Consider the following 21,474-nt stretch of genomic DNA (forward strand, 5'->3'; position numbering starts at 1 on the left):
TTGTTCCATGGTTCTCAGACTGTGTGTACTTAAATTTTGTGATATTTTTCTAATTGGTTTCACTGAAAATGTTTCTTCAAAATTTAAATTATGTATTAAGCCATGTGCCACTGCAGGTTGCTCTGTTTTTTTATGTTTATATGCATACCTGTGCCTAGTCATCCTTGTTCTAAGAGAATTTATCGTTGAACCAATATAATCTTTAGGACATAACTTGCACTGAATTTGGTAAACAACATTTTTTGATTCACATGTTAATTCTTCAAATATACTGTATGATTTTTGTGTAGAACTACTTGTAAATGTTTTTGAAGTAGAGCACATGTTGCAAACTAAACACCTGGGTTTATTGCAAGGATGTGACCCAACTGTCATGTTTTCTTGGTCTTTGTGCTTAGGTAATATTGGATGGACTAAAATATCTTTCAAAACTGGTGGTTTTCTAAATCTTATTTTTGGAATGTATTATTTGGAATATATTTGGTATATATATATATATATATATATATATATATATATATATATATATATGATACAAAACAGAACACTTTATGAAATTGTCCTAATCATAAATGAAGAAAAGTTTCAAAATTCCTCGCAAGATGAATAAATCAGAATAATATGTTGAATGGTTACAATGCAAAAATTTTAGTAATACAAGTATTTTAATTAATTTCTAAATATAACCAATAACATTTTCATTTTATATTTAAAACGTATGTATATAACTTACACATCGAATTTAAATTTTAAACGTTAAGACTTATATAAAATTACGACGTTGTATAAAAGGGTTTAAATCAAAATAAAAACCGAAACAATGAAATAACGAGGGACCTAACAGAACGTAACGAAAGTGTTATCGCGCAAACTGATAGACAGACAGACATATGGACTGCCTTTTTAATTTTTCGGCCCAAAATTTATAAATTTACTCTTTGGAATAAGAAGAAACTACACTTCAAGGTAAAAGTTACTAGGGCTTTTCTACAAGAGTTACGCAAATTAAAGAAAAGACGGTTAGCAAAACGGACAGATGGACTCCATTTAAACTTTTGTCTTCAAAATTAAAATAGTGTTTCCTAGTGTAAATATAAACCTTTTACCACGTTTCATGTCACTTTGGCTTTTGTACCACGAGTTATCGCAAAGGTGGACAGACGAAACGTTTATCCTAGACTGTTGATCCCAAATTAAATAAGGTTATTTTCTGGACTAAGAGAAATCTATGCACCCAGTTTCTAGCAACATGACCTTTTCCATCACGAGTTATCGCAAAGGCGGACAGAAGACCAGTATATCCTTGAACTTCAGATCCCAAATTAAATAAGGTTCTTAACTGGACTAAGAGAAATCTGTGCACCCAGTTTCTAGCCAACATGACCTGTCCATCACGAGTTATCACAAAGGCGGGCAGACGAGCAGTATATCCTTGAACTTCAGATCCCAAATTAAATAAGGTTCTTTACTGGACTAAGAGAAATCTGTGCACCCAGTTTCTAGCCAACATGACCTGTCCATCACGAGTTATCACAAAGGCAGGCAGACGAGCAGTATATCCTTGAACTTCAGATCACAAATTAAATAAGGTTCTTTACTGGACTAAGAGAAATCTGTGCACCCAGTTTCTAGCCAACATGACCTGTCCATCACGAGTTATCACAAAGGCAGGCAGACGAGCAGTATATCCTTGAACTTCAGATCACAAATTAAATAAGGTTATTTACTGGACTAAGAGAAATCTGTGCACCCAGTTTCTAGCCAACATTACCTGTCCATCACGAGTAATCGCAAAGGCGGGCAGACGAGCAGTATATCCTTGAACTTCAGATCCCAAATTAAATAAGGTTATTTACTGGACTAAGAGAAATCTGTGCACCCAGTTTCTAGCCAACATGACCTGTCCATCACGAGTAATCGCAAAGGCGGGCAGACGAGCAGTATATCCTTGAACTTCAGATCCCAAATTAAATAAGGTTATTTACTGGACTAAGAGAAATCTGCGCACCCAGTTTCTAGCCAACATTACCTGTCCATCACGAGTAATCGCAAAGGCGGGCAGACGAGCAGTATATTCTTGAACTTCAGATCCTAACTTAAATAAGGTTATTTACTGGACTAAGAGAAATCTGTGTACCCATTTTCTAGCCAACATGGCCTGTCCATCACGAGTAATCGCAAAGGCGGGCAGACGAGCAGTATATCCTTGAACTTCAGATCCCAAATTAAATAAGGTTATTTACTGGACTAAGAGAAATCTGTGCACCCAGTTTCTAGCCAACATTACCTGTCCATCACGAGTAATCGCAAAGGCGGGCAGACGAGCAGTATATCCTTGAACTTCAGATCCCAAATTAAATAAGGTTATTTACTGGACTAAGAGAAATCTGTGCACCCAGTTTCTAGCCAACATGACCTGTCCATCACGAGTAATCGCAAAGGCGGGCAGACGAGCAGTATATCCTTGAACTTCAGATCCCAAATTAAATAAGGTTATTTACTGGACTAAGAGAAATCTGCGCACCCAGTTTCTAGCCAACATTACCTGTCCATCACGAGTAATCGCAAAGGCGGGCAGACGAGCAGTATATTCTTGAACTTCAGATCCTAACTTAAATAAGGTTATTTACTGGACTAAGAGAAATCTGTGTACCCATTTTCTAGCCAACATGGCCTGTCCATCACGAGTAATCGCAAAGGCGGGCAGACGAGCAGTATATCCTTGAACTTCAGATCCCAAATTAAATAAGGTTATTTACTGGACTAAGAGAAATCTGTGCACCCAGTTCCTAGCCAACATGGCCTGTCCATCACTAGTTATCGCAAAGGCGGGTAGACGAGCAGTATATCCTTAAAACCCTTAACTGGTAACGTGAGTGAATGTAACATGATTGGTAACGTGGGGTGTCTCAGCACCCCCAATTTTTTTGTGGTTTTTTATTACTAATAGCTCGTTTTTTATGTTAGTTCTTCATTAGACCAGTTAGGTTGATCAATAAAAAGACTGTAGTTTTGTATTTAAAAAATTATATTTCATTAAACAAATTTTTATACTAATTTTACAAAAACTTGGATTTTTTAGTAAGTTTTAGTATATACAAGCAATAAACGCCCATGAAAGTGTAACTACCATATACGAAACATGTGGTTTTCTTAAATTACATATTTATTCAATAGTAAAAATATAAAAAAAAAAATACTAAAGTACTTGATATAATTACTAAGTTCAGTCCATATTTAGTCCAAATTTTACATTAAAATTTAACTGTCGGATTCTTCTGTAAAGTTATCCGGAGGTTCAAGGCAGGGCTCACAGATGGTTTTCATGTGTGTATTACACATAGGCTTATTACATTTGTAGCATGTTGTCTTAACCTTCATATCCTTCATCCTGGGACAAACTGAGCACCTTACCTTTCGACCAGGAACGGGAGCAGCAGGTGGAGGTACATCATCAAGCTTAGCTCTCTTTGCTGCTCTCTTCCGTATAGCTTTAGGCAAGCGGCTTGTTGTAGCTCTTAACGTCACTTGGTCGTCCACAAAACTTAATCCTAGCTCTTCTAGGAAGCTTTTACGACTCAGCTTATTTTGAGGTACGTTGCTATTGAATAACACCAAACTATTTACACCTGCTAGGTCTAAAATTCTAAAAAAAAGCACTAAAGGCCAGCGGTTAGTTTTTCTTGATGTAGAGTATGTCGTACATAGTTTATCAACAACGTCTACTCCACTTTTTGTCATGTTATAGAAGGTTATTATATTGGGCTTGTTGTCGTCTCCAGTACTTTCATCGATTGAGTCATCTTCCAAGTGCATGGTTGAAAGAAGCACAACGACCTTATTTCTTTTTGGTACGTATGAAACGATTGTTTTATCTTTCTGATATGCAAAAATTGAAGACAGAGGTCTATTTTTACTAATAAATTCTGGAGGTAACTCCTTTTTGTTTTTTTTTTAAGTCCCTACTAATGTTACATTTTGTGTTAACAATAAATCTGCCAAGGGAACACTGGTGAACCAATTGTCGGTAGTTAGGTTTCTTCCTGTTCCATGAATGGATTGAGACAAACGCATTGATACATCAACTGTACTGTTCGACACCTGAAATGGTCCATTGGGTTGTTTCGGCACATAAACCTCAGAGTTCAGAACGTACCATGTTCTAGCATCTACCAATGAGTACACCTTTAAGCCATATTTGGCCGGTTTGCTAGGAATATAAGTACGAAATGAACAGCCTCCTCGAAAACCGACTAGCTGCTCATCCAGAGTACAGTATTCAGAAACACTGTAATATTTCTTACAGTTATTATTGAACATTTCAAAAATTTCTCGGAATGCACTTAGCTTGTCCTCTTGCTTTCTAGCAGGCCGAGTGTTTATGTCATCAAACCTGATGTATCTCAGTAAAAATCTAAATCTCTTCAAATTCATAGTGGTTTGAAAAATATCAATCCCTAATCTGTCAACATTCCAAAGATCGTCAAGATTTTGATGACCAGATTTGACTAATCCACTAAGAATTAGTAGCCCAATAAATGCCTTAATTTCTGTAACGTTGGTTTTATAAGTACTTCTGTCGCTTTTATTTTTTTCTGAGTCTTTTTCAATTTTTATGTTAGTGTACACTACTATTTTTTCAATGATATCGTCATTTATAAATAATGAGAAACACTCCTTAGGAGTTTTACTGTTTTTACCTGCAGCCCGCACTCCTGGTAAATGTGTCACAATGTTTTGCTGTCGTGTCCTCACATTTCTGGGCAACGCATGTTTCCTCCACTTAGAAAGATTATCCTTGCCAGTGTATGTTGGGTCGTCGTTGGTAACAACCACCGGTTCTTCATCTCCAGATTGCTCAGATTCTGAAAGATGGTCAGAAAGTTCAACCTCATCCTCTTCAGAATCTTCATTTGTTGAAGAAGCAGCTGACTCACTCGCATCTTCAACCTCCTGAAGGAGCCTTTGTATTCTTTGGCATTCTTCTTGATCCATACTGCAACATAAATCAGAAGCTATAAATATAAACACTATTTATGTAGGATTAGATTAAGTTAAACAGATTGTAAAGGTTAGGTTCGTTATCATGCAAAATTAACAGTATTTTAATTCATATATTTTAACTATTATGCACAGGATTTACACTTACTTCAATAAAAATAGAATAATCCGTCCAGCAAAAAGTTGGAACACAATTAGTAACGTGGGGTGTTAGCGACACCCCAAACACTTTTTGAGGTTATGACGGACAAACACGTGCAGCAAACTTAGTGGCTCAACTGAATATCGGATGTCTGCAAGGTCACAGGAAGGTACTTGGAGCGTCCCGACTGCTGCCAACCTAGGAAAAAAAATATTCCCACATTTAGAGTAGTGGGGTGTTTTGTACACCCCACGTTACCAGTTAAGGGTTAAACTTCAGATCCCAAATTCAATAAGGTTATTTACTGGACTAAGAGAAATCTGTGCACCCAGTTTCTAGCCAACATCATCTGTCCATCACGAGTTATTAGACCGCAGATGAATGAAGGAACTAATTGTTTCTTTTTTGCAGGCGAAGTAGCTCCTTCCTTAAACTACTGTATAACAGAGATGAACAGAAAGACATACGTATGCACTCCCTTTTAACCTTAAGATTTAAAAATGCATGGCGTGCTTCTTTAGTAAAGAGTAACTTTGTACTAAGTTTCAAGTATTTGGGCAGGAGGACTTACAACGCTACGATCTTAAGGAGGCATGTCGTGTTTTGATATGTTAATACAAATAAACCACTTGTGTTTACTGTTATACGGCGTAGTATTAATAAAGTTGTTAATAATCCTCTTATTTTAGGGGACCGGTTGTGTTAATTCAATATGGCACAAACGTCAAATAACCGAGCAATACTGTAGTACTGCGGTGAGCTAATTGGTATAGAGAGCACACAGCAATGTACCATGCGGCATCGGTGACAGCTAACAGAATTAATTTATACAACCCAGCTGACAGCTGATGTTAACACGTGTCATTGTACAAACTACGCGCTGTGTCTACATAAATTTTACCTATCCTGTCATAATGTTAGCCGTGTCTTGACGTAATAAGTATTCCACTATTGGACTGAGTTTAATACCACTTAAGATTTTTCGGCTATGTTTAGTAATTAGGATAACTAAAAGTGGTTTTTATAACCTACCGAATTCTTCTAGATTACTTCAATTATCCGTTATAAGTGCATTTATAACATTGATGTAACGCATACTTTCCATAACTGTCACTGCCTATTATACATGTTTAGTTCCTCTTCAGTCTCTAAACTTCACAAGAATATAAAAAAAAACTGTTTACTAAATATTTTTAAACTACTTGGCTGAGCATTTGCGTTAGTCAATTGAACGTATAATTATGTGTTAGAATATCTGAAGAAGGATTTTAACTGTACACTTTTAATTTTTAATGAAACTGTATTTGTACATAGATAAGAATATATTTCTGTGTAGCGTTACTAAATTTTACCACTTAGGAGGCTGACAAAAACTTTCTTTTCTGTAATTGTCTGTATGTCTATTCACCTGTTCGCAGGACATCTAAATAAGGACGTGGTGTAGCGTAATCCTACCCTTTTAATTATTCACATAGGTTATGTGTATGGAATGCGAGATTTATATACATTTGAAAGATGTTATTTTCCCACAGAAATATGTATGTTAAAAATCCATTGATTTTATATTAATTAATTAATTATTCGCTATATGTCACCCAAAAGTTCTCACTGAGGCTTCGTGCAAAGCTTTAAGAGTATAGCTATTTTCATTCTGATAGTTAGACTAATAATTGAACAAATTAAGTTACAAACTAAAATGACATACGATTGTCCGTAGTTAGTTGATACATTCATTAATTATTCTGTTATTTTCTCGTTACCATAAGGGTTTTACATAAGACCAATATCAACATGATCGCTATAAATCAGACAAATCCCATGAAATGAATTGCACCAGTATTGAACTTGATGTATCTTCTCAGGTTCAACGAAATTATTAACGTTACAGGTTACTTCGTTCTACCATGCTAACAGAGAGATAGACAGACAGAAATCCCCTTAAGGGATACGTTTCGCTCTTGTTCATTCATTGTTACATATCTGAGATTATTTAATGAACTTTGATTCAATAATTGTTGTTAACTAATTTTTATTACAATTTTTATTTGTCTGACAGTTTCTATTGGCTATTCGTCAAGTTATATTGATCAAGTATTCAATTTTAAATAAAGTGTAAGGATTTCTTGTGTTATATCTGTGTTGGCTCCTGACATTTGACTTTCCTCCAGCAAGTCCAGACATACACGAGCTGCACAGTCCCAAGACACAAACCATTCTTGATTAAGCTGCAGCCGTTCCACACAACATTCACTTCAGGGAGCAGACGCTTCTCGTGCTTATTGCTCTTTGACTCTCACAGGAACCCTGAGAGTCGAATTGATATTAAAATCGAATAATCGAGCTATTATATCAATTATAAATAGCTTCCGCAATTATTCCTTATCTTTAGAAAGAATTAAACTAAGAAGCCAATCCCGAATCACTCCCTTAAGAACCTTCGTAATCGGTTCTTAATTGCCAAAACATGTTATGTAGCATTAAGGAAAGATTAAAAAATATTACTACAAATACACAGGTTCAAAAATATAATTTACAAGAATATTAAATAATAAAGCTACTGTGATAACTCTTGTGTTAACTAGCTATCAGTGTAAATTGCCAAACCAATTTTTTCTAAACTCGAGGGGTTGGATAAATTTGAATCGTGTATGTTAGTTTGTCTGTCTGCCCGCACTATACATATCTCGAAAAATAGTTGACATTTAGACTTGAAATTTTGCAGGAAGCTTGATTTTTATATCGAATATGTAAAGTTCCATGATGGTGTATGTCACTCCATGGATTTTGGCCGAGCTTAAGTGAACATTTTTATATGCGTCTTATGGGTAACCATGATGGCATCGAGAAAACTAGAATAAATAAATCTGTAAACTCTCAAGTCATATGACATTTTGACATGTTAAATAAAAACAATTTTTAATAGGATTAAACTGTATTTAATAGGCCTTTTAAGCGATACGTAGTGTACCCTACCCCTACCTTTTACATACATACATAAGTATAAATATATTGCGAACTTAAAATATATTCAAGATCACATACTACATAGTAATAGCACAGATAAACGAAGAATTATTATTAAAGCAAACTTGTAAATACTATAAACCACTCAAAAATTTAAAATTAAATATGTTTAACTGCTTCACATTATAATAAAACCAAAATATTATTCTTGTATGTAATCTTTTGTATCTAGATCTTTTGTAATCTTTTGTATGTAATTTATGTCACATATGTGAGAGACATATCAATAATGATAGTAATGGATTAAAGAGTTCAGTATTTATTTATTGATAAAAAATTATTAAAAAGAATCAATAAGTAAATGAAATGTTACAATTAATAGTACTTCTAAGTAATTTGATCAGATAAAGTTTCAAAGCAATTTTAGAACTTTATCATTGAACTTGCAGGGTAATTTTATTCCCACGACAATAGATATTACGAATATTTCCACTTACAATTAACCATAATATAAATTGGGTTAGTTGGTTAATGTTATAAAAATTGTAATTGACAGGAATTAAAACCAGAAATATTAATATGCAGCACACTTATCGTTAATTATATTATTACAAAATGAACAATTTCTATCCTCATCATTCGTATTATTTTGATGCTGTAATGTTATATACGTTGGAATGGAGGATATGATTTAATAATATAAATTGCCTAAATGTTGTAAAATGCAAAGAAGTTGCATAAATTAGAGGAGAGTGTAATTTTACTCATTATATGAGATTAAAAATTAATTGTCTGTTAGCACTATAAACTGTTATTAAGTAACTATCAAAATTTTATATAATAAAACTTTTTATGTACATTAAAATGCGATGCGTATACATAAAATATGTCCTCCATATTCTTTACAATTTTAAGAATATCACTAATTTATAATTATTTGCTAGTAAATAGTGAAAAATTGTGCAAATGACTGTATGTATGTGTACTAGATACAGAATTTTATACATAACCACTACCAAAAATACTAGAAGGTATAAGACCCAATTTTAGCTACTTAACGTAGTTTAAAATCTAATATATTTTAAAATTGATTATTTTATGATCAGAACACATTAGTTTATATTATTCACTCACACAGTACATTTACAACATTTCCCCTTATTACTGATTTAATTACATTTTAATTGTGGTACAAGTAAATCAAAGTTTTAAGTTGAATAACACTAAAATTTGAGAGCTGCAATCTTAGGTCTTCCTCAGGTGACTTACCTAACCTAACACATAACTACAATGAAGGTTAAAGAAACAAATTATGGTTGTTCGGTGAATGCAGACCTATTGTCACCTTTATTTTTAAAATTGGTGTTTTTATTAAGTGCATGTCTTACAAGTTTGTGTTTATGTCACAAGTCCTTCCATGGACAAAAAAACTTCAAAACAAAAATTTAAGATTATCAAGATATCGTCTAAACATACCTCATATGACAATAACACAACACGTTTTAATGTTTATCCTTGGCCTGATTATATTCTTCAATCATTGTGAGAATTTAGTTTTGAACAAGTAGTAAAACTACAGTGCATGGGATGTATAGTTGTAGTAGGCTAGACCAATATTTTAAATTCTTATGTTCATTGCAGTTTTTTATAACTCAATAAAATACTTAGTATAAGTAACCACTCCCAAGTATTCGGCGAAAATTACTGTCTTCCACTATTTCGTATGCGACAAAGTTTATTTATTACCAATACCAAAATATGCACTAATGTTTTCTCACACCAGTACAACATGACAGTACACTAGTACAAGCACACTAACGTACTCTTAGTCCCATGGCTATGGATATTTGAACGTATCAACTAGCCGCCTCAATGTCTCCTGCATAGCTGTCTTGCATTTCTGTAAACTTTCTTTAGCCCCTCTCTACTCTGTCCTTCTATATTGCTTGGATCTTCCAAGGTGTCTCCTTCCTGTTGGTCCTCTTAAAATTTATTTTTAAATTTTTCTTTAACCTTTAACATCCTACTCATGGATTCAGCTACAACTTATGATCTCAATGGTTCCTTAATGTCCTTATTGTGTTTTATCATCCATGTGTCTAAAATATCTTAGTGCACTTAATTGTGCACTTGATGAGACAATGAGAATACCTCATTAGCTATATTACTCTGGATAGCTGCTGGGTAAACCTAGTAAAGCTTTTTTGTAATCTGGGTAGCTTTGATGTCGAATAAAAAAATGCAGTGTTTTGAATGTCACCGACTTCTCCTTCAGATGGACATATAGTCCATGTTAGATACATCATTCCGACAGTATATAATGTCACTTATATGACATACTCACTGAAAAAAAGGAGTAAAGATTAAATTATAGTGACTACTACATTTTGTCGTTATTCCTTCTTTAGCACGTTTGATATATTAAGAACACAACAATTAAAGACGCTTAATTGTAACGGACGAGACGGGACTTGGGAATTAGATAATCAGAAAACTAGTTGGCCGCAAAAATCTGATTTTAATTTAATCTTTCACATTAATAATATTATTACGATACTATTCACATTCCCTAAACAGTACTTTTAAAATATATTAATCATACATCAGCGAAACAGAAGGTTAAAAATTTAGATTTTAGAGGGAAGGGCAAAACACGGAGCGACGCGTTACGTTCGAGTACCGGCGATCAACTCACCCCACGCACGTACTTTTTCGCTAACAAATTTTTGTTAAAATGGCGGACTAGACTCCGTTACGGTGCTGCTCCCAAACGATTTACTTGGGCGTAACAGAGTCTAGAAACGACACAACTTGGCCAGACACAGGCTGGAGTCAGCAGAATCAGCAATTCCTCAGCCCAGCTGCAGCTAAAGCTGCCACGGGTATCGGGCTACTTCCGCTTAACAACTCAGTTGAGATCAACTAGAATATCCGAGCAACTATTACTTGGACTTATATCTTACTAAATAAATGTATAATAATCACTGTTCCTTATTTCCTTTTAATAATTTAGGTGACGGTAGATATTTTGTAAGTAATAGTACTTACATTTTACTGTTAGGAACAATGAAGAATCGTTGGTTGGTAATACTACAATATAAATACTGTAGTACTTCACTGGTCAATAATAATATTGACCTCACAGTGTCAAATGGTCAGGGGCTTTCTTAATGGGCCGTCACACACCCCTCACCCTTAGACCATGCTGTCCTCAGCATGAGGTAACATAAAACGGTAAGTCCAATGTTCTACAGGTGTCCCTTGTTTTTTTGTTTTTTTTTTTTTTTTTAATTGATTCAGGAATTTGTTTCAGCTAATCTCAACTGGTATTTAGATATTGAAATAGAAAAAAAGAAAAAAAAATGTTGGATGTCCTTATCTGGACTCTCTTTCGAAGTTAAATTTGTACTAACATATCTTGCTAAAAATCGATGGAAACTTGCAAACATACGTCGCTCGGGTGTGCCTCTCCCTTCACAGAAAGTCAATAAAACAAAAGCTTCATTAATTCAAAAATAAACTTCAAAATTCAAGGTTGACTAACATACTCAGCAATAACAAATTTCGTTTTAAAATTGAAACAGTTGTTAAGTCACAAGGTCTTACTACTAAAACGAGAATACATTTTAAGTTAAAAAATACCAATATACAAATTGACATATACACTGCCATTAATAGCCAAAACGAGGCCAACTAAAATCCTTACAACAGAACCTAAAGTCATTGGCATTGCCATACACCTAGTAGTGCCAAACAGTGTTCACTTGATATTTTCTTAATCTAGCATTTTGAAAACTAAATTTAGAGGCATGCATACGATTAACATAGCAACACATTAAAACAGCAAGTACTATTTAGTTCACTTGAACAGCAAAAAATTCACGAATTACAACCTATAGTTTCCTTAAACAATCATCTATATACTATTGGCGTTTGAGTATTATTCGTGAGCTAGTTTAAAATAATATTAAAAGTGCTTGCGTAACATTTTGGTAGGGCTGGCAACGGTACAGCAGTTGTCTTGCTGATGGGGCCCGGGAGATCCCACAGCAAGGCATTTACCACAGTCTTAATTGCTGTGTGCTCATCATGTATTAATAATTTAATAATTTATTTATTTTCTTTAGGCATCCACAGTCCAGTATTGGGAAGCGATGGGAATGGGTATATAAGGGGAAGGGGGTGCCGGCTTTACCTTTCTGTGGACACCAGATATCACTCATTGGATATTGATCATAATATTAATTTATGAAAAATTCTCCCTTACCAGCTCCAACGAAACCCTACGACTACTCGTTACACATTAATAATACAACGTTAAATTTTTACAATGTTACAAATTTATAACTATGACGGAAACATGGCAAAATCTTGTTACTTACTAACTAAACCCCTGTAAATGGTCCCAATATTAGAAAAATTCGATTTTCCTGTTCAAGGCCTATGATAAGTGCACCATGGGTCGACCCTTGTAAGTTCACATGGAGACACATCAATCTCGAAACACTGTCGAAAGTTCCTCATTCAGGTTGAGCTCAACACAATATTAGAATTCACTTACGTTCGCAGGATCCTCATACGTCTGACACATACGTAACGGCTAGTACACACCAAGCTTGGATTTCGGTTATGCGATAATACCAGATCCTCCTGGCAACGCACTCTCGTTCTGGTTGGTTACTCTCTCTAACGGTCTGCTCATCTGGGACAATCGACTTCCCAAGGTCTCTGAGTTCCGCATCGGTCCGGGTAGCTTCGGGGTGCCGTCGGCTACCTCTCAGGCTGGCACGGAGCAGATTGGCAACTCGTACTCGATATCTCAAACAGATAAAAAACAACAATTAATACACAGTAATCGTAGATCCACTCAATATGAACCTGCTTAACTATACGATGCTTAAAAACGATTGACTCCTGAGGTGCTGGAAAGTACTCTCTAAAGATACTCCTTTACGCTTAGAGTGCCAAGTTGGTCATCCAATGCTTGGAGGACCTTCAAAGTATCATTCACGTCCTGATTCAACAGTTCGGTTTCTTCTTTACTATAATATCCCATCTATTTCAGGAAAAGTTATCTTTCCAAAATCGCTCGAGTGCCAGGAGCTGCCGAAGAATCGGGCAGGCATCCTGTACCCGTCTGCAATCAGGTCACATCGATCCCGATTCGGAATTTCACCCACCCCTTTCAGAATGGTTGTACTAACGTTTAGACCCAGCATCCCGTCTAAAGCAATTCAATACTACTTTGGCTTCACCCGAGGTAGTATAGATCCATCGGGTTGGAGTTTCTAAATTTAGGACTGGGGATTTCAGGCCGGATATCAACTTTCTAGTGCACAACGTAATTTTCTCTTTCAGCAAAAGTTCAATTGGACAATTTGGTCGTTGGTGTACATTAAATAATACTTCCGACAGAGGACACACTGTTAAAGGGCCGAAACTACACTCACTTCGGTAATGGTCAGATGAATAAACGGTATAGGTTTGTCTGTCCTTGCTAACTATTAATTTTTGGTTGTCTACTTCCCACTTCACCCATCTTTTTAGAGAAGGGTCAAAAACAGGATAAGTTATTACATTGAAAACTTCATACACTTGGTTATCATTTTTCAAGGGGAGCTTAATGAGTACTCTAAGCTGTGTTTCCGTAGCATACGATTTGATTATTGCAAATTTATAGAAGCTATGGAGGTTTTCTAACTTAACGTCTAAGAATAATTTTGCAGGTGGTGGTATAACCTGTTTTACAGATTTCAGGACCTCTAGGAACTGATGAGGGGGTAATAGGTTGCTAGTCATCCTATTTGCAGCCAAGTCCTCTACAGCTTGGTGAAGTTGATTCATTCTTTGTACAGCAAGGTTAATGGCATCTTTAATTTCTGACAAGGCACGACTTAATTTTAAGTATTGGAAAAGAGTATTAAACAAACTTGAGAAAAACGGATTCTGTCTGGAGTTTTGAGCCATGTTGTCATGCATCACTTGGTGATACGCTTTCAAGATGTAAATCATTTTATTTATTACCTCGAATGGTTTAAAATTTCTGAGTGCATGTTATCTAAGACAGTTAATTGATCTTTCGTGTCGTGATACATTTCGTCATTCCTTATATTGGCCTCATCTATCTTACTATTCATAACTTCCAAATCGCTATCGATTACAGTTCCAAACAAGAATTTTAGTACATGACCACCGGCATCAAACAGACCGCGCTTCTTTTGGGTACGCGGCAGCAGAGTGACCAAGTCACTCGTTTTGCCAACGTAGTCGGTCACCATCTTTTGTAGTCCATAATATTCGTATCTGAAACTGGTTTCAAGGTCATGCACTATGGTATGTAAGCTGTTGTTTTGCGAGAGAAGATTTTGGAAAAACTCATCATACTGACCTCTTACCTTTACCAAGATTATACTTAGATTTCTGTTTTCCTCTTCCACTCCTGTCAGGTTGTACTGGAGCACCACAGTCCAGTAGCTGTCCTGTAAGTAAAAACGTCCCCTTCTTTCTCGAATATGACACCCTGGTGGAAGCAGAGGACACCTTCCAGGATCAACAAAACGCCTAAAAGGCCTACAACAGAACATCTATGATTTCATGTGACACGATCAAATTCGATATCCACCTTTTCCCAGGCTATGTAGCGAGCACTACTCCCCAACTATTCCAAAGCTCTTCAAAAGTCTAACAAAGTCACCCCATCTCGCGGGTTCTTTCTACTCCGTTTTGGGCGTCCGATACTTGCAGGCCCGGCTACTGCTACCGGGGCTTGGGTTTCATCGTCACCCTTTACATCTCCGTTTAAGTTCTGCAGACCACTATCATCTACCTCTTCATCACTGGAAACTATTCTCGTTTTGCTTTTCTTTCTGCGCGGTCGAAGGACGCGGACGTTTCCTTATAAGGTTTGATACGGTTCACGTGCACGACGACCTGTCGCTTTCGTATTCGAAGAAACAACATTTAGAGGTGATACCACTCTAACTATGGGATATGGTCCTTTCCATAGTTTTGATAATTTCTTTACACGATGCCGTCCTATACTGGGTACATGCAATAATACAAACTGCCCTTCGCGGAATTCGGTTGATTTAGCTTTCTTATCATACTGACTTTCATTACGGCCTCGGGCTCTGGCTTTAAGCACTGCAGTTTCCTTGTAAGCTTCCTGTAGTTTTCTCCCGGAGGGCTTCGATATGATTGTCATATATATCTGTCCTCATCCGTTATCTTCAGATCCGCTTCCATAGGAACCTCCATTTTCCGACCAAAGATTAACTCATACGGAGAATACCCAGTACTCTCATGAGATTGGGAGTTATAGGCCATGGTGACATAAGGCAAGTATTCATCCCAATTGGTCTGGTTCCGGTTAACAAAATGACTCAACATCCTCATCACAGTGGAATGGACCCGCTCCAGTCTGCCATTTACTCTGAGGATGAAAACCAGTAGTTTGGATTTTTCGAACGTGCAGAAATTTGCATAAGTCTTTAATTTAAGCCGGATGTAAAGTTAGCTCCTTGATCGGTAACTAAGGCCTTTGGCACGCCAAACTTGGTTATCACCCTCTGCACTAGCGCTCGAGCAACACTTTCGGTGGTCTGATCTGGCAGTGGAACAAACTCACAGTATCTGGAAAAGTGATCCATAACACTGAGAATATAAACGTTGCGGGATTCGCTAATGGGCAGAGGACCAACTATATCTGCCGCTATCACTTCGAAGGGCTCCTGGGGTTCGTTGAAGACGTCACCCAGGGGCGCTTTCGCTTTAACCGTAATTCGTTCGTTGGCTACAGCTACGACATGTCCTGACGTAATTCATAACGTCTCTTTCCATACCTCTCCACCAGAACTTCTGTTTCACCCGGTCTAGTGTTTTTGCCACTCCGGCGTGTCCGGCTGTGGGCAAATCATGATTGATCCTAATTATCTCCTGGACTAAGGAAGTTGGTACTACAATTTTCTTTTCACCCGAGCTCAAACGGTACAGGACCTTCTCCGGGCTCATCCGGAAGTTCTTGGCTTGTCTCAAACCCTGAACTACGGGATCTTCGCGTTGACGTGTTCTAATTAACTCAAGGTCAACGACAGGGAGCACTTCCTGTTTAACCGCTCGCACTGCGCGACTTAGCCCATCCGCGTTAGTGTGTTTTCTTTTCCGGCTTTTTATGTCTCTACCGTGAAATCAAACTCAGCTAGTCGCAACGACCATCTCATCAGCCTACTGCTAGGGTCCTTCAGCGACATCATCCACTTTAGAGCGGAGTGATCGGTGATTACTTTGAAAGGACGCCCCAACAAGTAGCATCTGAAATATTTTGTACTCCAGACTAGACTAAGTAATTCGCGCTCGGTTGTCGAGTAGTTCTTCTCGGCTGGGAATAAATGTTCTAGAACAGTACGCTACGGGGTGTTCCCGGCCATCTATCTCCTGTGAGAGGACTGCTCCTAAGGCAACAGTACTCGCGTCTGTCGCTAATATGAACGGCTTGGTAAAGTCAGGGTATATCAACACAGGGGCAGATATTAGTTTTGTCTTTAAGAGATCAAAAGCCTCCTGACATTCTGGTGTCCACACAAATTCGCTATCCTGTTTGGTCAACTCGAATAGTGGACGTCCAATGGTGGCAAAACCGTCAATGAAACGCCGATAATAGCCAGCCAAACCTAGGAAAGAGCGCACGTCCTTCACCGTAGTGGGCACAGGGAAGTCCCTTACAGCCGATACCTTTCCAGGATCGGGTTCAAACACCTTTCTTAGTGATTACATGACCAAGATAGCTGACTTCATTGACCACAAAATTACATTTACTAAGTTGTACTGTCAGGTTCACATTTTGTAATTTCGATAGCACTTCACGAAGGGCTTTCCAGGTGTGAAGGCAAGTCCCTGGAAAACAAAATTATGTCATCCAAGTAGACAAGGCATTTCTCACCTTTCAAGCCCATTAACACTGAGTCCATTAGTCTTTGGAAAGTGGCCGGGAGCCGTGTTTAGTCCAAATGGCATACGCTGATACTCATAATGTCCGCCGGGGACATTGAATGCTGTTTTTGGTCGGCTATCTTCGTCAACTCGAATCTGGTGATACCCAGACCGGAGATCTAACGTCGTGAACATCTGGCACCCGCCAAGTGAGTCAAGTGTTTCTGTGATGTTCGGGAGGGGGTACACGTCAGGGGTGGTCACCGCATTAAGTCCTCTGTAGTCGACACAAAACCTTAATTTAGGGGTACCGTCGGGAGATTTCTTAGGCACAAGTACTACAGGCGATGCCCCACTCGCTCTGACTAGGAACAATGATACCTTTGTTTTAGTTGATCTTTAACTAATTCGTCAAGTGTGGCCTTCTGATGGTATGGTACGCGATACGCTTTTTTGTAAATAGGGGCTGCATTCCCGGTTCGTATGACATGTGTCACTGCCGAAGTACAACCCAGAGGTTGGTCTTCACTGTGAGCAAGAACATTTTTGAATCCCATGAGAGTGGACTTCACAAGGTCTCGCTCGTGACTTGGCAGATGCCTAAGCTTCTCGTCCAAGCACGCCTCTAAGTCGGACTCGTCAGAACGACTCACCATGCCTACTCTTGCCTGTGGCCTTTTGTAGCTATGAAGTGCTATGTCGCGCACAACAGTGGCCAATTTCACTTTACCCTGTTGGTTCAGATGCAACCCGTGCTTTGTGTACATGTTATGGCTCAATTTTCCTTTGAGGTCTAGAAAATTCAATCCTACCCTGTTGAATTTTATCTCTATTTTTAGCTAAATTTTGAATGATGGATTTAAGAATTCCGTTGGCCTCTCCAAGTTCGGATTTGAGGTCTTGATCATAGCGGTCAAATATCGACAGAACAGTTTTACTCTCTCGCTTTCCACTTCACCGGAAAATTTTCAAATGCTTGTTTCAGGGTTAAAACGGGTAAGGCGCACACTTGTCAACATCGTTTGTTCCCCCTATCAAGATCACCGTGTCGTTCTCGGTCAATGTATCAATAGTACTACCAAATTTCGAGGTTACTTGTTTTAGTTTTCCATTGGGCATGAAAAAGACTTCTACATCAAAAATTTCTAGGTAGTCTTTCGGATAGTATTTCCTGGAGTCCACGACCATGACTGTCTGCTAAAACTAGTAGTTTTTTGTCGCCACAGGATTTCCTCCCTCCACTGGGTTGAAATCTCTGTCGAGCGTTCCTAACTTCAAGTTCTTGGGTAGAGTTAACTCCTCAGCACTTGCGTTTACGGTCTTGACCCAACAGCGGTTTCCTTTTACCTTTGTCAGGGTTCGAGCAAGATAAACACCGTGCATGATAAAGTCAGGGGGTTCAATCACAACGTCCTTTCCTTCTAAGTCGTCGGAACCGGTGGCACATCGGTTAGTCTTCACTTGGATAATCTTTTCACACCGGGGCGGAATTTTCACATCGCTACAGCAGTACACATAACGTTGCTGTTTTTGGAGGTGCACAGCTAGCTGAGGGACGGTTAGGATCCGGCACGGCCTCCCCTTTCTTTATCCGATTTACCAAATGTCTCCACCATACAACCGAAGTAGACCATGTTCAACATTTATTTCTCCGTTTCCTTTGCCCAAAATATCGCAACCAAGTACGGCTAGGTATCCCTTAGGGAGGTTCCCAACCACAAAATTTCCTACCACTTCAACGCCCGGTTTCATTTTTAAAGTCAACTCTTGTCGCCCGTAAGTTTTCAATGTCCTACCAGAAATACCTTTCAAAATTACGTCTGGTTTGGTGAGCTCAGCGGATGAGGCTCCTCTTTTTACGAGGGAAACCTGCGCTCCAGTGTCAATTAGGACCTTTCCCTCTGCATCTTCTATCTTACCGATGGCTACAAGTTCATCTACCACATCTCGAATCTCGGGGACGGTCCTGACCTGCTTCTCAGTAGTGCAGTTCTTACGAGTCGTACACATATTTTAGGTTCACCTTAGTAGGTAGCTGCGAAAACAGCTTCCTTTAATTCCGGGGCTTCGTGTCGGTGGATCCACTTACCCCGCTCCCGTTTCCCGAATGAGGTCTTTTAGAGTCTAGTCGAACTCTACAATCTTTCTGTATGTGGCCTGCCTTGTTGCAACGCCAGCACGTTATTCGACTAGAGCGGTCCCTCTCTTTTATTCCTGCAGTCCCGAGAGATGTGGCCTTTCATATGACAATTAAAAAACATGTAATATCTGAGGTATTGGCTGCCTGGAACACCTTGCGTTCAGGCGTGGACGGGCATTGCCCCGAGTCGGCCCGCGAGGAGGAGGAGGATATGCTAAGTCTGGCTCGAGTACACCCACGTTAGATGTTACCGCACGCGTGGTGACGGACCTCAAGCGTCCCGCTTCTGCCTTTCTACCCATCACTCTCAGTTGTTCAAGAGAGGTAACATCAAAAAAGAGCAAGCCGGTCTTGCAGCTGGGGATGTAAGTTATGCAATATTTGCCTAAGCTTTACTTCTTCCACTACGGGTGTTGACAGGCGACTGTACAACCCCTCCATCGCAGCGATAAATAAGTCAATGGGTTCCGTTTCGGCTTGAAACTCGATTGAATATCTCTTGCTGTAGGTATATGTCATGGTCAGGATGTTGGAAGACCAGTTCCATATCCCTACACAGCTGTTCCCAGTTCTTGAGACGGCCTATCGTGGATCGATACCACGTTAGGGCAGGTCCCGTGAACAAATCCACTGCCGAATCAAACAGTTCGGTTGTGGTGACCCCTCGAGCTCTGCGCAGTTCTTCTGCTCTCTGCAGAAACGCCCCTACGCTCTGTGATTGGCCGTCAAATTGTAAGCCCCATTTATACACAGGCACTCCTCTACTATGTGCGGATGACGTTAAGTTTAAAATTTTGTTGCGGTGTGATCGCGATGGTTGAATCTATTTGTCGAGCAAGTGCACCGACAGTGATGTGGCTTGTTGCCTCTGGAGGCGAGTGCACATCCGCATTTTTTGGGCCGCGGGGTCTGCTCGGCTGTTGAATTTTCAGCTTCGGCGTTTGCCGCGTCTTTCTTGGCTTCGGCCGCGTCACACAGTTCTTTGGTCTTATCCATTAACACCTCATGACGTTTTGCGATACTTTTGTCACCCAATGCGCCTATTGGTATACGTCCCGCCCTTAAATAGTTATGCCACATCCTGGCTTGAAGACGCTGACCTTCAGTGTCTGTATAGTCCCCCTCATATTCATTTCGCTGGAGGGCAGCCAATGACTTATATTTATCTTCACAGGCCTCCAGTTCCTCATCTACATTTAAGGAAGCTAAGACAGCCTGATCAATAGGCGTACCTGCCTTAACACACTTCGTCAGCCGTTTTCTTAAATCCTCAGCCGTACCGGAAGTAGGCTGTCCTCGGATTTTCAATTCATATTGATTCTCTTTCTCTTCCTTTTTCAAGAGATACGCGTTCATAGTGTATGCCAATACTAAATTCCAAAGGGGAAATGAAAATTCCATACACTAACTCAACTCTTCAAATAATTTTAAAAATTGTCACGTTCAATTAATCAATTAATTTTTTTTTTTAATTACTCGTCATTAAATCATACCCTCACGCAATATCTCTTCAAATGTCTAACTAATCATCACAGTTATACGCCTAAGTCCACGTAGCGTTTAATATTTTTAATTTAAAAGTCGATAAATTTAGTTCCTGATTTATGAATAAAACTTTTTAGTCAATAAACAAGTTTTAATATTGAATTAGTCACTAAGCTATTCCTCACACCGCCATAGGCACCCTACCGTAATCAGTAAAGTCCAAAAATTTCGACTAAGTCCTTAGCTCAAAATATCGAATTAAATCCCGAAATTATCATAGAATAGCTAGTTATCACTTATTGAATCGGTAACCGTTCAATTCTAATTTTGCTTTGATTCTACTACTTATGTTTGTAAGTTCATACTATCAATCAATAATAATAATAAATAATCAATAATTAGTTAATTTTTATAGTATGTCAAATGCGCTGGCGTCTTTTGACCTGACATGGAAAATTAGCCACAATGCGACTCTATATTTTTCAGAGTCGATGTCTCAAGTTATTATTATTCTATTTATTTTTTAATTTGACATTAAATTCAATCACAATCAAATTATAATTAATTATCAGCCATTTTCAATGACGCCCAGACGGCTTCCAACGCACTTTAAACACACTAGGTATGGTTATTCTAATATTAGTTTATACTAATACTAGGTTAGTTTAAAAGCTTCTATTGTATGTTAAACAGGTTAAGTTATAATTAGAATACTGTTTAACTAAGAATAAAGTAGCAGTTAACGTGGACTGTTAGGCTTCACTGCCTTTATGATAGTCTGAAACTGATGCCTAGATCAATGCATCACTATTAA

Source organism: Homalodisca vitripennis, chromosome 4 (assembly GCF_021130785.1).
Source record: "Homalodisca vitripennis isolate AUS2020 chromosome 4, UT_GWSS_2.1, whole genome shotgun sequence".
NCBI lineage: Eukaryota > Metazoa > Arthropoda > Insecta > Hemiptera > Cicadellidae > Homalodisca > Homalodisca vitripennis.